Source organism: Palaemon carinicauda, chromosome 29 (genome assembly GCF_036898095.1).
Source record: "Palaemon carinicauda isolate YSFRI2023 chromosome 29, ASM3689809v2, whole genome shotgun sequence".
Classification (NCBI taxonomy): Eukaryota; Metazoa; Arthropoda; class Malacostraca; order Decapoda; family Palaemonidae; genus Palaemon; species Palaemon carinicauda.
The window spans coordinates 75705818-75723317 of record NC_090753.1 but is presented as its reverse complement, the minus strand read 5'-3'; the positions used below and the strand labels follow the sequence as shown (position 1 = coordinate 75723317).

Genomic DNA, 17500 nt, shown 5'->3' with positions numbered 1-17500 from the left:
ACAATAAGTCTTGTGAAATAAAAGTCTAAAATCAAAGAATTAACTGCATAAGTGACCCTGGTTATTACGACGATATATTATGTTGATCAATCAATCAATCAATCAATCATGGGGCAACAGATTTTCACTCAAAATTTCCACACATGAATCACAAGTCCCGAAGATAACGTCTGAAGGTTACCAACACGAGCATCAACCAATCTGATCCGTACTAAATGCTATTCGTTACACGAACGCGGAATTCTGTACATCAATCTGTGTTTCCATAATTCCTTGTTTATATTTCTACCGATTTCCTTACTAATTTCAATATCTATTTGATTTTATTCTTCATATCTGGGCTAGATAGGGACAGCATGTTCCCCCAAACAATCGGGTTCTGCTGATGATAAAATCTTTTTATCTCTCTCTCTCTCTCTCTCTCTCTCTCTCTCTCTCTCTCTCTCATGAGTGAGAGAATTTGGATGTCCACGTACTTTTAAGAGGTGCTGTTTGCCCCGGATGTAAGGAGAGAGAGAGAGAGAGAGAGAGAGAGAGAGAGAGAGAGAGAGTCCGTTAGCTATTTCAGGCTAAGTCGAAGAAGGCATCTGTGTAGTCGGGTAGGAGAGAAGTATAGGAAATGGAGGTTAGTGGCTGAGCTTGAGGTGAGGGAGAGGGGAGGTAGAGGGGGGTTATGAAAGGGGGAGGGAGTATAAGAGCCATTGAAGAAGAGGGTCTAGAAGAAGAAAGGAATTTGGAAAGAAGAGAGGGCGCCAAGCTGAAGTTGTAGTAGCGTCGAGCGAATTAAGAGGACCTGCAAGGTGAAGACGAGAACGGCAGTAGCAAAAAGGACCCATTTAACCCTGAAAAGATGAAGAAGAAGAAGAAGAAGATGCGGGTCTCGTACCTCTTTTTGCACGTCACGGCAGAACACGGCGGGAGCCAGCCAGTCTCTTTTCCCCCGAGGGAGCCAAACTGGATGGCCCCCTTTTCCGATACCTCAGAAAAAGAGAGAAAATAAAAGTCGGGACGAGTTCGCATTGCCTGGGAGACCAGGATATACGTGAGAGGGCCAAGAGAAACAAGCCAACAAAAACAAGAATGCCTGAGCAGCGTTGCAGGAGTATCCTTTCTTGACTTTTTTTTTTTTTCTGTTTAGGGGCATCATACATATGAGGTCAAACCTGATGCATTAGGAATCAGGGCATAAAATAGCCCTCGTTGCAATCCAAGCACATCCGACGTTTGTTTGAAGGCCATGTATAATGCAATCCACCTTAAGCTGAATCGTAGAAAGCCAACACTCTGGATACTTAGAAATGCGACCATCCTGGCACTCCCGCGTCCGGGTTACGGGGGTGAGGTCGTCGGGAAGGCAGCAGACGACCTTGGCAACTCGTACCGGAGAGACCACTGCCCAAAGGGGTGGGCGATGCCAGACGAAAGATCTTGGAACCCTTTTCCCCGGTGCATGGAAATGAGATCAGGATGTGACTTTGACAATTGCGAGAGAAACTATCAGAGCTGGATGACCCGCGGGTTCTGGAGCAGATAGAGCCAGGACGGGCCCATCTCCCACACTTGGTTCGTCTTCGATTTTCGACTAGGAAGCCTGAAACGGGCTGAGACGGGGTAGGGTGAGGTGGAGACTGATTGGCATTGGCGATTGCAACAAAGAAGAAGTAGTAGTGTGTGTCATCCCTAGCTGGTGTGAATATTGCAAGGAAGCTCTTGGTATTGCATTCAAAAGGCTCCTTTTTTTTTTATTAACGTACGAGTGACGTTAGGAAGGTGATAGAAACCAGAGTTTTCTTAAGGGTTATTATGGAAGAAAACATTCATGCGAGAAAGGTGTACCACAGGGGATATTTCTGCATATCTTATTGATAATATATATAAACTTAAAAAGTGAGAATCTTGATTATATATATTGGACTTTACAGGAAAATTGCAAGTTAAGATATTATCATGTTGCGACGTGTAAGCATATACGCTTTGTATGAATTTTATTCGGTATAGAAAATATTTGTTATATCCTTCAATAGTTTTTTCATACTTTAATATCCGTTCCCTGTAGAATTATACTTGCGATTTAAGAAAAGAACTTGACTTTATTGTCCGTTGATATGTGGAAATACTATAATGAAAATTTCAGACAATTTCAAATGTGATAAAAAACGTGCGATTTAAATCAGAGACGAATATTTCCAGAGAACGAGAGGTTATAATCGTCTTAGTCACGGTGGTGTTAAACTCTTCATTATCTCGACATTATAATTGAAAATCTATTTGAAGAGAGAACCCTCTGCGAGGTCACGAAATAAACTTGACTGGTGACGCAAGCGAACTGTTGTTTTGGTGGTGGCGTTTGCCGTCAAACACTGGAAGGTAAGATTATTGTATACAGAAACATCAATATCGATTTTAATGGCTTTACGATATTTCTATCATCATCTCCTAATACCTATTGACGCAAAGGGAATCTATTAGATTTCGCCAGGCGTCTCTATCTTGAGCTTTTAATTCAATACTTCTCCATTCATTATCTCTCACTTCACGCTTCATAGTCCTATGATCTCATGTACGTATGGCATTCATAGTTTTATTGTTAACTAATTAAGTATACAAATTAGAAATATTTCTACCCCTTTAATGACCTCTACAAGAATAAAGGGAAAGGAATGGAAATTTAAAAATGGAAAAAGGGGTTTCTCGGTACATATTCTTTTCTCAAAAACATTACTTTTATCAATAGAGAATTTTGAAAAAGCTTGGTTTCAACTTTCGTCAGCCAAAACAGGAAGGTGAAATAAATAAATTAGTCATATACTTTTCCAGGTAATTAATTGAGTAGACCTACAGTTATTAATATATTTGAAGATATTGTTGGTAGTCTTCATCAGCTATAAAAAAAAAAAAAAAAAAAAAAAAAAAAAACAGTTTTTTATATTATTCAGTACTCCGAAGATCAGTGTCCGCGTGCGTACCCTCGCCGAAAAATAGCTTGATGAAGAGGAGGAAATGAAAAAATAGAAGTGAAAACACGTACGCAACACCATTAGTTCCATCCTTCATATTAATAACAGTAATGATGACTTTCAAGGCTTCACACCTACCATCCATCTCTCTCTCTCTCTCTCTCTCTCTCTCTCTCTCTCTCTCTCTGAATATTAATCTGGCTTAAGACACAACGCCACTACAGACATGTGTTGGGCCGATGTGTCTACCCATTCTCACTGTCTTTATCCTGCTTTAAACTTTCTATTACCTCTTGATGATTTAATTTTCTTTTTAGCAGGTCGAATTATTGGTCTATTCTTTCTTTTTAGCAGGTAGAACTGTTATTTTGTTCTTTCCTAACATCCAGTAAGTCGAATTATTGGTCTATTCTTTCTTTTTAGCATGTAGAATTGTTATTTTGTTCTTTCCTAACATCCAGTAAGTCGAATTATTGGTCTATTCTTTCTTTTTAGCAGGTAGAATTGTTATTTTGTTCTTTCCTAACATCCAGTAAGTCGAATTATTGGTCTATTCTTTCTTTTTATCAGGTAGAACTGTTATTTTGTTCTTTCCTAACATCCAGTAAGTCGAATTATTGGTCTATTCTTTCTTTTTAGCAGGTAGAATTGTTATTTTGTTCTTTCCTAACATCCAGTAAGTCGAATTATTGGTCTATTCATTTTTTTTTTCAGCAGGTAGAGTAGTTAATCTATTCTATCTTAACTTCCAGTAGGTCGAATTATTATTGGTCTATTCTTTCTTTTTTTTTCAGCAGGTAGAATTGTTAATCTATTTTATCTTGAATAGTTGGTATATTTCTTCTTTTTTAACTGGTCGAATTATTGGATTACTTCTTTCTAAACTGGTTGAAATATTGGATTACTTCTTTCTAAACTGGTTGAAATATTGGATTACTTCTTTCTAAACTGATTGAAATATTGGATTACTTCTTTTTCAACTGGTTGAAATATTGGATTACTTCTTTTTCAACTGGTCGAATGATTGGACTACTTCTTTTTCAACTGGTCGAATTATTGGACTACTTCTTTTTCAACTGGTCGAAATATTGGACTACTCCTTTTTCAACTGGTCGAAATATTGGACTATTTCTTTTTCAACTGGTCGAAATATTGGACTACTTCTTTTTCAAATGGTCAGATTATTGGACTACTTCTTTTTCAACTGGTCGAATTATTGGACTACTTCTTTTTCAACTGGTCGAATGATTGGACAACTTCTTTTTCAACTGATCGAATTATTGGACTACTTCTTTTTCAACTGGTCAAATTATTGGACTACTTCTTTTTCAACTGGTCAAATGATTGGACAACTTCTCTTTCAACTGGTCAAATTATTGGACTACTTCTTTTTCAACTGGTCGAAATATTGGACTACTTCTTTTTCAACTGGTCAAAATATTGGACTACTTCTTTTTCAACTGGTCGAAATATTGGACTACTTCTTTTTCAACTGGTCGAATGATTGGACAACTTCTTTTTCAACTGGTCGAAATATTGGACTACTTCTTTTTCAACTGGTCGAAATATTGGACTACTTCTTTTTCAACTGGTCGAATGATTGGACTACTTCTTTTTCAATTGGTCAAATTATTGGACTACTTCTTTTTCAACTGGTCGAAATATTGGACTACTTTTTCAACTGGTCGAAATATTGGACTACTTCTTTTTCAACTGGTCGAAATATTGGACTACTTCTTTTTCAACTGGTCAAATTATTGGACTACTTCTTTTTCAACTGGTCAAATTATTGGACTACTTTTTCAACTGGTCGAAATATTGGACTACTTCTTTTTCAACTGGTCGAAATATTGGACTACTTCTTTTTCAACTGGTCGAAATATTGGACTACTTCTTTTTCAACTGGTTGAAATATTGGACTACTTCTTTTTCAACTGGTCGAAATATTGGACTACTTCTTTTTCAACTGGTCAAATTATTGGACTACTTCTTTTTCAACTGGTCGAATGATTGGACAACTTCTCTTTCAACTGGTCAAATGATTGGACTACTTCTTTTTCAACTGGTCGAATGATTGGACAACTTCTCTTTCAACTGGTCAAATTATTGGACTACTTCTTTTTCAACTGGTCGAATGATTGGACTACTTCTTTTTCAACTAGTCGAATGATTGGACTACTTCTTTTCCAACTGGTCAAAATATTGGACTACTTCTTTTTCAACTGGTCAAATTATTGGACTACTTCTTTTTCAACTGGTCGAATTATTGGACAACTTCTTTTTCAACTGGTCGAATTATTGGACTACTTCTTTATCAACTGGTCGAATTATTGGACTACTTCTTTTTCAACTGGTCAAATTATTGGACTACTTCTTTATCAACTGGTCAAATTATTGGACTACTTCTTTTTCAACTGGTCGAATTATTGGACAACTTCTTTTTCAACTGGTCGAATTATTGGACGACCACTTTTTCAACTCGTCGAATTATTGGAAAACTTCTTTTTCAACTGGTCAAATTATTGGACTACTTCTTTTTCAACTGGTCGAATTATTGGACTACTTCTTTTTCAACTGGTCGAAATATTGGACTACTTCGTTTTCAAATGGTCGAATGATTGGACTACTTCTTTTTCAACTGGTCGAATGATTGGACAACTTCTTTTTCAACTGGTCGAATTATTGGACTACTTCTTTTTCAACTGGTCAAATTATTGGACTACTTCTTTTTCAACTGGTCGAATTATTGGACAAATTCTTTTTCAACTGGTCGAATTATTGGACGACCACTTTTTCAACTCGTCGAATTATTGGAAAACTTCTTTTTCAACTGGTCAAATTATTGGACTACTTCTTTTTCAACTGGTCGAATTATTGGACTACTTCTTTTTCAACTGGTCGAAATATTGGACTACTTCGTTTTCAAATGGTCGAATGATTGGACTACTTCTTTTTCAACTGGTCGAATGATTGGACAACTTCTTTTTCAACTGGTCAAATTATTGGACTACTTTTTCAACTGGTCAAATTATTGGACTACTTCTTTTTCAACTGGTCAAATTATTGGACTACTTCTTTATCAACTGGTCAAATTATTGGACTACTTCTTTTTCAACTGGTCAAATTATTGGACTACTTCTTTATCAACTGGTCAAATTATTGGACTACTTCTTTTTCAACTGGTCAAATTATTGGACTACTTCTTTATCAACTGGTCAAATTATTGGACTACTTCTTTTTCAACTGGTCGAATTATTGGACGACCACTTTTTCAACTCGTCGAATTATTGGAAAACTTCTTTTTCAACTGGTCAAATTATTGGACTACTTTTTCAACTGGTCAAATTAGTTGTATTTTTTTCTTTTTCCAGTTGGTCAAATCATCAGTTTGTTCTTTCCATTTTGAAGCCAAAATTATTGGTCTCTTCCACATCTTTCCCATTTTTCTTTCTTTTCCTCACCAGGTTGAATCACTGGTCTAGTCTGTCTTTTTTTTTTCCAGTAGGTAGATTTATTGTTAAGTTGTATATGTTCTAATAGGTCAAATTATAAACCAATTCCTTTTATTCAACAAGTTGAATTATCAGACAATGCTTTTTCTTTTTCAGTAGGTCGAATAAATGGTAGGCCAGAGTCTGTCTTTTTCAGAGCGTTGAAAACTGGTCTATTCTTTCCTTTTTCAGCAGGTCGAATAACTGGTCTATTTCTTTTTCCAGCGGGTTGAAAAACTTGTCTATTCTTTCTTTGTCAGTGGGTAGAAAAACTAATATATTTCTTTTATTAGGAGGTCGAATAACTGGCCCATTCTTTATTTCACAGTGGGTCGAATAACTGGTCTATTCTATATTTGCCAGTGGGTCGAATAACTGGTCTATTCTATATTTTCCAGTGGGTCGAATAACTGGTCTATTCTTTATTTTTCAGTGGGTCGAATAACTGGTCTATTCTTTATTTTTCAGTGGGTCGAATAACTGATCTATTCTTTATTTTTTTCAGTGGGTCGAATAACTGGTATATATTTTTTTTCCTATGGGTCGAATAACTGGTCTATTCTTTATTTGACAGTAGGTAGAATAATTGGTCTATTTCTTGTTTTAGCAGGTCGAATAACAGGTTTATTCTTCTGTTTTCAGTGGGTCAAATAACTGGTCTATTTTTTATTTTCCAGTGGGTCGAATAACTGGTCTATTCTTTATTTTCCAGTGGGTCGAATAACTGGTCTATTCTTTATTTTTTTCAGTAGGTCGAGTAACTGGTATATATTTTTTTCAGTGGGTCAAATTACTTGTCTGTTCATATTCACCTAAGCCAATTTGCTTCGATTTTTCCCTGTTGGAGCCCTTGGGCTTATAGCATTGTGCTTTTCCAACTAAGGTTGTAGCTTGGCTACTACTATTACTACTACTACTACTACTACTACTACTAATAATAATAATAATAATAATACAAGAAATTTCACCATATTCTAATGGACGTAGTTCAGACCGTGATAACATCTTGTGTCTCTAACAGAAATTTCCCTGTCTTGGATATGTTTATGACATATATATAATGCGATATGACATCATGAAATGAACAATTAGCAAGTAAAATGCGTAAATTATATCATGTCAAATTTTAAGTTTCAGTTGAATGCTGAAGCACTTTTCGACATCCACTATTTCTTGCAATATTTATTAACATCAGTGCTGGAGTTATGGGGAAGAAGACAGATTCACAAGATATATAAACAATACACACATGAACTACACACACGCATATATATATATATATATATTTATATATATGTATATATATATATATATATATACATATATATATATATATACATATATATATAAATATACATATAGATACATATAAATATATACATATATATATATATATATATACACATATACTATATATATATATATATATATATACACATATACTTATATATATATATATGTACATATATAAAGTAATATGTATACATATAGTGCACACCTATATGACAAATATGCATACATATACCCAACACCCACAAATATACATATATACAATACACAAATGTGTACAATATACATGTATAGTTTATATACATATGTATACATATACATAAAATACAATATGCATGCCTATATGTACATAGACTCGGTATTTAGGGATATTTCAGTTAGCCCCACATCTTCAGTGGCTGCAACACACAAATAAACCAATGATTGATCTCACAACACAAACATCAATACAAAGTCTATGTAAATAACTATACTCAATTTTTTTTACCGAGGCAGATTTTGCACAGACTCGCAGGGGTGCCCTTTTAGCTCGGAACAGTTTCCGGGGCAGATTTGCACCGACTCGCAGGGGTGCCCTTTTAGCTCGGAAAAGTTTCCTGATCGCTGATTGGTTGGACGAGATAATTCTGACCAATCAGCGATCAGGAAACTTTTCCGAGCTAAAAGAGCACCGCTGCGAGTCGGTGCAAATCTGCCTCGATAAAAAAATTGAGTATAGTAACTAATTCATCTTTTATCGCTCTTTTTTTTTTACTTTCAGAATATATAATAAAATACATTGGTTTTAATTAATTTTAGGATGACCCGAGGTCAATGGGACAGGATAAACATTTGTGACCAAACTTCAGTAGAGTTGTCCCCGGAACTGATGGACTAAATCATCTTAAATGCTCTTGGCTATTTTTATCTTAATGTTTATTTTGATTTTTCGATTGCATATAAATGTTTGTGTATTATGAATAATAACAACTATATTAATTACATCTCTCTCAAACTAATGATAACCATAATAATATCGCTCTTGCTCGAGGGAACTGAAGAAAACTGCCCTCATAGTTCTAGTTAGCCTCCATTGATTAGCATGAGACAAGATACCATATTGGTAAACAATGATTCATAGCTTGTCTGGCATAAACATCCATAATGGATGAACGTCAGCGACTATCTGTATGAGCTATCGGGGTTAAGTATCCAGAAGTCTTCTTTGTGAGACGTTCCATCAAGATACTGAATGACAACCAGTCACAAGTTACTTAAGCTCGCTTCTCACGAGTGGGTTGATGCCGCGCGTTTTTTTTTCCCGAGCGGATTAGAAATCAAAGAAGATCAATGAGACACTTCGCAGTCTAGCCGCTCGGGAGAATTTCCGAACGGTAGTGATTTACTAACTACGTGCACTGCTATTATTATTATTATTATTATTATTATTATTATTATTATTATCACTTGCCAAGCTACAACCCTAGTTGGAAAAGCAGGATGCTATAAGCCCAGGGGCTCCAATAGGGAAAATAGTTCAGTGAGGAAAGGGAACAAGGAAAAATAAAATATTTTAAGAAGAGCAACAATATTGAAATAAATATCACTCCACAAACTATAAAACTTTAACAAAACAAGAGAAAGAGAAACAAGAAATAAGACAGAACAGTGTGCCCAAGTGTACCCTCAAGCAAGAGAACTCTAACCCAAGACGGCGGAAGACCATGGTACAGAGGCTATGGCACTACCGTGTGCTAACCGCGCTGTTCCAGTGTCGCGGTTTAAAGAAACCAGGTTTAATAGAGTACTCTATTAATCCTGGTAGAAACTACGAGGCCACTCGGGGAAATATCTCGTGTGAAGACATGCCTCTTAACGAGCGGAAATATTTCCGTGCGGAAAAATCCGCTAGTGATAAGTGAGCCTTAGTACAGCGATTGAAGAGCTCAGAGGCTGACGTCTTTCTCAGCTCTCTGAGATGAAGGAGACTTGCAAGATCGATTTCCTTTTGTAGAAGGTTCTTCTCGAGAGTAGTCTAAAGCCAGGCCGACACTTGCACGAATTTGTGGCACGCATTGTCACGACTCGAGTCGTGAACTGGCGTGAACTCGTCGTGAACTGGCGTGAAGTGTTCGTGGCATGGCGGGACGAGAATTTTGAAATGTTCAAAATTTTGGTCACGACAAAATTTCGTGACCGGGTCGTGAACTATGCGCGAACTGTTCGTGAACTCGTCGGGACGATGCGGGAAGTGCGCAAACTATGCACAAACCATGCGTGAACTCGTCGTAAACTCGTCGTGCCAGTTCGTGTCAATGTGGACAGGTCAGCTGTGATTCTGAGGTAATTCTTTTTTTTTTATCTTCCAGTTCGTGCCACAAAATCTCACGACTTGTCACGACAAATTCGTGGCAAAACGTCGTGCAAGTGTCAAGGTACCCTAAGTCAAGTCTCTTGATGGATTAATGAAGTTGTGAATGAGTGTTGAAAGTTGCAGTGTTAAAAACTTAGCTTTGTGGAACATCAGATATAAGAGGAGTTGATTTGCATACATTAAAACCATCGGTTTTATTTTGTGGAGTTGGGTGAAGATTCGACTAACGAATTTGGCCATATGCCTCAGCGCAGAGGCCGGGAAGGCCCTTCAACGCCAATATCCAGCTTAGGGCAAGCTCTGTAGTTGCCCTATGAAGTCAAAGTTAAAAAGGGTTTGGATAGCAAGATGGAGGAAAAGAATCTGGAACTGACGTTTAGTAGGTTATATATATATATATATATATATGTATGTATATATATATATATATATATACATACATATATATATATATATATATAGAGAGAGAGAGAGAGAGAGAGAGAGAGAGTCCCGTCAAAAGGCAGTAATGGCAAGATGGTTGCAAGCAGATGGATTTGGGTAAAAAAGAGGGTTTGGATAATGGGTAGGGTAGTAGGTGGGGTATGGATAATGTACATTAGGGTACTATATCTATGTAAGGTAGAAAATTTAGTAAATTTAGTATTGCTGTTGATTGGCCAAGTGTGAGTTAGTGATAAGGGAGATCTAGTTTGAGCCGGGTAAATGGGCAGAGGGTCGTCTTTGCTAATAACAATCTTATTGCTCTGTTTATTTATACATACTGAGAGAGAGAGAGAGAGAGAGAGAGAGAGAGAGAGAGAGTTACAAAAATTTTGGATGTCTCAAAGACTTTTTAGTCTATCCGCGGAGACTCTAGAGAGAGAGAGAGAGAGAGAGAGAGAGAGAGTTACAAGAATTTTGGATGTCTCAAAGACTTTTTAGTCTATCCGCGGAGACTCTATTGAGAGAGAGAGAGAGAGAGAGAGAGAGAGAGAGAGAGAGTTACAAGAATTTTGGATGTCTCAAAGACTTTCTAGTCCATCCGCGGAGACACTAGAGAGAGAGAGAGAGAGAGAGAGAGAGAGAGTTGCAAGAATTTTGGATGTCTCAAAGACTTTTTAGTCCATCTGCGGAGACGAGAGAGAGAGAGAGAGAGAGAGAGAGAGAGAGTTACAAGAATTTTGGATGTCTCAAAGACTTTTTAGTCTATCCGCGGAGACTCTAGAGAGAGAGAGAGAGAGAGAGAGAGAGAGAGAATCTGCGTGTCACAATAATCTTATCAAGATTTCATAGATGAAGTTAAACTACCCCTTGCTAAATTCTCCCCCAAAATCTCTATCCAGACGTACGTCATGATAAATCTGGGTAGTGGTCCTAAGTGATATTTAAGGAAGGATCTTGCCTCACGATATTGGTCCCTATCATGTTCCAATATGAACCCTTCCCAAGTCAAGTCCCCCCCCCCCCCCCACCCCACCCCCCCCCCCAAAAAAAAAAAAGACCACTGGTCTGATTTGAATGTCCTGAAGAGGAGGGAACACTAGGATGGCTGACCAGTAAGGAGAACAGGGTACTACAGGATACCACCGGGGACCAGTAGGAAGGAAGGCAGGGGTTCCAAGGGCACGGACTCTCAATTCAAGGGTAGGGCCCGCCAAGGGCAGCTTGCGAGGACTTTGTGACTGAAAGGAACTTGAGAAAGGCAAAAGTAAAATGTATATTCGAGAACTATTGGAAATGGTTACGCCCTCCAATAAATGGAATTTCTTCTTAGAATATATTTCCTGTTAATAAATCTAATATATATATATATATATATATCTTGTATATATTATGTATGCAAGTATATATATACACATACACACACACACACATATATATATATATATATACGCCCACACACACACACACACACACATATATATATATATATATATAAGTAATCATCCTTGTATGCCTATATTAACTACACTCAAATGATAAGTGGACTGAAAGTTATATGAATATAGTATTTTCAATATTATCTGTAAGCTTAATACTTTAATCTGAAAGCATCACATGAATACTATGGAATCTAATATTGACAAAGAATTACGATGTGATTTTCCATAATATCAAAATATTTACAAATATGAATATTAATTAACACATTGTATCATAATTATTTCAAGGAAACCTGCTTGAACTATTTTATAAGCCAGTGATATGATTGGGTATCGTAATCATTAAGACAAGATTTGCGTGTTAAAATTGAAAGAATTTCTCTGAAGATGTTGACATCAATAGAGGAATTCTGTCTAACACATAACTCTTGTCTTGAAGATTACGAAATCTAATCATATCACAGGCTTATGAAATCGTTCGAGCATGTTTCTTTGAAATAATTATGATATAATGTGGTACGTTTCACAAAACACATCCCTTTACCCCCATGGACGTACTGGTACGTCCTTGCAAAAAAACTGCTATTTACAATTTTTTTTTTTTTTTGATAATTTTTTGAGAAATTTCAGGCATTACCCAAGAGAATGAGACCAACCTGACCTCTCTATGATTAAAATTAAGGCTGTTGGAGCAATTTGAAAAATATATACTGCAAAATGTGCTTGAATAAAAAATAACCCCTGGGGGTTAAGGGTTGGAAAGTTCCAAATAGCCTGGGGGTAAAAAGGTTAATTAATATTAATATGAATGGAATCTAACTCCAAAGGGACAGACGGAACAGCGTCTCGAAGAGAAAGCGATTATAGGGATAGTAAATAAACAAGATATCCATAAGTACGAAAATATAGATAAGAAATATACTGTAAGCAATAGCAGCTTGAACTAGAGGGGCACTCAATAGGGCGCAGACCTCCGCCGAGGCAGCTTATTTCTCGATCTTTTGCTCTACCTTGACCTTGATCTTTGACCTTAACACGCATTAATTGGCGTGGATTTTCATACACTCAAATATGAACCAAGTCTCTGTGGCAACGATGTCCAAACTTATGGCTGATTACGTGAATTGGACATTTTGCTTGACCGCGACCTTGACATTGACCTTCCAAAATTTAATCATTTCCAGATTTTTACATAACATAATCTCTGCAAGTTTCATTACTCTACGATCAAAGTTGTGGCTAGGAAGCTGTTCACAAACAAATAAACACACACAAGCAAACACACAAACAGGGGGTAAGATATAACCTCCTTCCAACTTCGTTGGCGGATATAATCATAACGAGGAAAATCCTCAATGCGCGAGTTTTGTGGAGTCCCAGAAGAAGAAGAAGAAGAAGAATTAGAAATAGACCATGTATTACTAAGTAGTGGGTTGGCCAGGGCATCAGCCACCCGTTGAGATACTACCGCTCGAGAGTTATGGGGTCCTTTGACTGGCCAGACAGTACATTGGATCCTTCACTTTGGTTACGGTTCAACTACCCTTGGCCAACACATTTACCGAACAGTCTGGCCTATTCTTTACATATTCTCCTCTGTCCTCATACACTTGACACCACTGAGATTACCAAACAATTCTTCTTCTCCCAAAGGGTTACCTATTGCACCATAATTGTTCAGTGGCCACTTTCCTCTTGGTAAGGGTAGAAGAGACTCTTTAGCTATGGTAAGCAGCTCTTCTAGGAGAAGGACACTCCAAAATTAAACCATTGTTCTCTAAGTCTTGGGTAGTGCCATAGCCTCTGTACCATGGTCTTCCACTGTCTTGGGTTAGAATTCTCTTGCTTGAGGGTACACTCGGGCACACTATTCTATCTTTTTTCGCTTCCTCTTGTTTTGTTATAATTTATATAGGAAATATTAATTTCAATATTGTTACTGTTCTTATATTTTATTTTTCCTTGTTTTCTTTCCTCACTGGGCTATTTTCCCTTTTGGAGCCCCCGGGCTTATACCCTCCTTGCTTTCCCAACTATGGTTGTAGCTTAGCAAGTAATAATAATAATAATAATAATAATAATAATAATAATAATAATAAATGATAATAATAATAATAATAATAATAATAATAATAATAATAATAATAATAATATTAAAGTCACGTCTTAAGTGAGATCCTAAATGCTATTGCTCGAAAAAAGCAATGGACATAGACTCTATGGTAATGTCACTGCGGCCCCCATCCTCCCCCTCCCCCCCCCTGGAAAGAGTGACACCTTATAGGGATAACAAGTCGAGGAAATACGACCTTTCATGACAGAGGAGGCCTTTGGCCTTTAGGAAATTGCCCCTTGGGCACGCCGGGGAGGATTCGGAGAGGTTCAGGGGCATTGTGGATGAGCTTCTTACAGTTTTCACTTTGATAAAGGTCAGGAATATAGCTTCAGGTTTTAAATGCATGTTTAGTATGGTGATGGTATTAAAGATGATGATAATAATAATAATAATAATAATAATAATAATAATAATAATAATAATAATGATAATAATAATAATAATGATAATAATAATAACAAAATATTAATAATAATAATAACAAAATATTAATAATAATGATTACAACAACAACAACAATAACAGCAACAACAACAATAATAATAATAATAATAATAATAATAATAATAATGATAATAATAATAATAATAATAATAATAACAACAAAAATAATAATAATAAAAATAATAATAATGATAATAATAATAATAATGATAATAATAATAATAACAAAATATTGATAATAATGATGACACCAACAACAACAACAACAACAACAACTACAACAACAACAATAATAATAATAATAATAATGATAATAATAATAATAATAATAATACACCACTTCTCAACAACACGGATACAAAAGGAGCCTTGGAAATCATCCAAAAATGTTAACGTACACCTCACAAACGAACCATTCCAGAACACTTCGAAACTCTTCTGAAACTGAAGTAGATCTCAGAAGGCGTTGCTTTCCCCTCCCGGCATTTCCTTGTTTCATAATACCACCAGAAATCCTGACAGAGGCTGATCGCCCAGCCGGGCAAAGGCACAAGGGCATGTACGGTGTGTGTGTGTGTGTTTGTGTGTGTGTGTCTTGCTACTCTTAAACTAACCTTTTTGCAAGAGTAACGGGATGAAATTTCCTTCTGTTTATGTAGGAAGAGAAACGCGGTATTTCATGCATGATTGGGTTTGGTGTGTGATGGGTGAATTATAGAAAAAAATGTGTTTTGTTGTTTCTATCAAATGATATTAGATAATGGTGGGTAGTTTGATTCAAGTGGACGTCATGTGTGAGAGAGAGAGAGAGAGAGAGAGAGAGAGAGAGAGAACGTATTAAATGAGTTACAGACGATGGATAGCCAAATATCATAGGAGAGATATACGAATTTGGAACAAAAATAGATGATATGAGAGAGAGAGAGAGAGAGAGAGAGAGAGAGAGAGAGACAGAGAGAGAGAGAGAGAGAGAGAGGAGACAGCATATAAAATGAGCTATATGCGATGAATAGCCAAGTAGCAAAGAGAGAAAAATGCAAATTAGGAACAAAAACTGGATGATACGAGAGAGAGAGAGAGAGAGAGAGAGAGAGAGAGGGGAGGCAGCATAGAAAATGAGCTATATACAATGAATAGCCAAGTGGCAAAAGAGAAAAATGCAAATTAGGAACAAAAACTGGATGAAACGAATAAAAGAATCCGAAAGAAAAAGTCGAAACATTGATATGAGAGAATTATTATTATTATTATTATTATTATTATTATTATTATTATTATTATTATTATTATTATTATTATTATTATTATTATTATCATTAGAAGCTAAACTACAACCCTAGCATCCTAATTGGAAAAGCAGGATGTTACGAGCCCACGGGCTCCAACAGGGAAATATAGCCCAGTGAGGAAAGGAAACAATGAAATAAATAAACAAGAGAATTAATTAACAATCACAATAATATATTTTAAGAATAATAACAACATTGAATCAAATCTTTCATATATAAACTATAACTACTTAGAAAAAAGGGAAGAGAAATAAAATATAATATTTATTATTGAAAGCTCAGCTACAACCTTAGTTAGAAAAGCAGGATGTTACAAGCCCACGGGCTCCAACAGGGGAAAAATAGCCCAGTGAGGAAGGAAACAATGAAATAAATAAACAAGAGAATTAATTAACAATCACAATAATAAAGTTTAAGAATAATAACATTAGATTAAATCTTTCATATATAAACCATAACTACTTAGAAAAATAAAAAGGAAGAGAAATGAGATATAATAGTAACAAAGATCCTATTTTGCGATGACCAATCACAGAGCAGATACAGACAGAGGGATCGCTCCACATAGGAATAAGTAATTGCAATTGAAGGTCTCTGCCTGAACAGGAACTTCGCTAGTCAAGTTCGTGGCTTAGTGGAGGTGAGGTGATTCAAGAAGTCTTCCTTAGTCTTCTTCTTCTTCTGCTTCTTCTTTCTGGCGTCGCATCGATCTCGGGCGATTGAAGCTGCAATGGTACGCAAGTTGAGTCTTCTTGTTTTTTTTTTTTTAATGTTGTAAACTGTGTAGACCCTGCAATTTTGATATGAAGTCTGGTCAAATATTTTTTTTTTTTTTTTTTTTTTTTAACAATGACTGATGAACATTTTAAATGGGAGGACGATTTCCCTTATGGGCCACAAGGGAAATCATCCTCTCATTCAAAATGTTCATCGGTCATTGTTATCAAAAAAAAAAAAAAAAAAAAAAAAAAAAAAAGTAAAAATCCCTTTTTTTTTTTTTTTTTTTTTTTTTTGGCAAGGACCCTGAAAGATGTCAGCTGCTATGGTACATTAGTCAGCACATTTTCCTGTTATATAAAATCTCTTCGTCAGTTTCAGGCATGAATCTTGGGTCTTGCGAGCTGACCAACGTAATTAGTTCTTATGAAAATATGTGCACTTCATGGCCCGTGTTAGTCATTGCCCACATATTTGGGTGTACCAAGGATGTTGTTGGCGGTGATTAACAACTGTTTTATTTATATAGAGATGACATAAGTTATATGAGAGATGTTATTTGTTTTCAGTTGTGAATATTTTTTATATTTATTTTTCGTAGTGCAACACGTAGAGATTACGTAGTGAATTATTATTATTATTATTATTATTATTATTATTATTATTATTATTAAATGCTAAGCTACAGCCCTAGTTGGAAAAGCAGGATGCTATAACCCCAGGGACCCCAACAGGGAAAATAGCCCAGTGAGGAAAGGAAATAAAGAAGAATAAAATATTCTAAGAATATAGTAACAACACTAAAATAAATATTTATTATATAAACTATAAAAACTTTAGCAAAACAATAGGAAGAGGAACTAGATAGAACAGTGTGCCCGAGTGTACCCTCAAGCAAGAGAACTCTAATCCAAGACAATAGAAGACCATGGTGCAGAGGCTAACTGCCCAAGACTAGAGAACAATGGTCTGATTTTA

General features: G+C 36.0%; 1 protein-coding gene across 6 annotated transcripts in view; it reads left to right on the top strand.

Moving 5' to 3' along the window:
• Positions 1-1136: 1136 nt before the first annotated feature.
• The window catches only part of LOC137622258 (uncharacterized), a 65203-nt gene continuing 48839 nt past the window's right edge, over positions 1137-17500 (top strand). Inside the window, exons 1-2 of one of the 6 annotated variants that reach the window (XM_068352778.1) lie at positions 1137-1563; positions 2191-2367. The gene's annotated coding sequence lies outside the window, so the exon portion shown is untranslated. Of the gene's footprint in view, positions 2368-16408; positions 16539-17500 lie in introns of those variants that run through there. The other 5 variants (XM_068352777.1, XM_068352776.1, XM_068352780.1 and 2 more) reach the window with 5 other exon arrangements.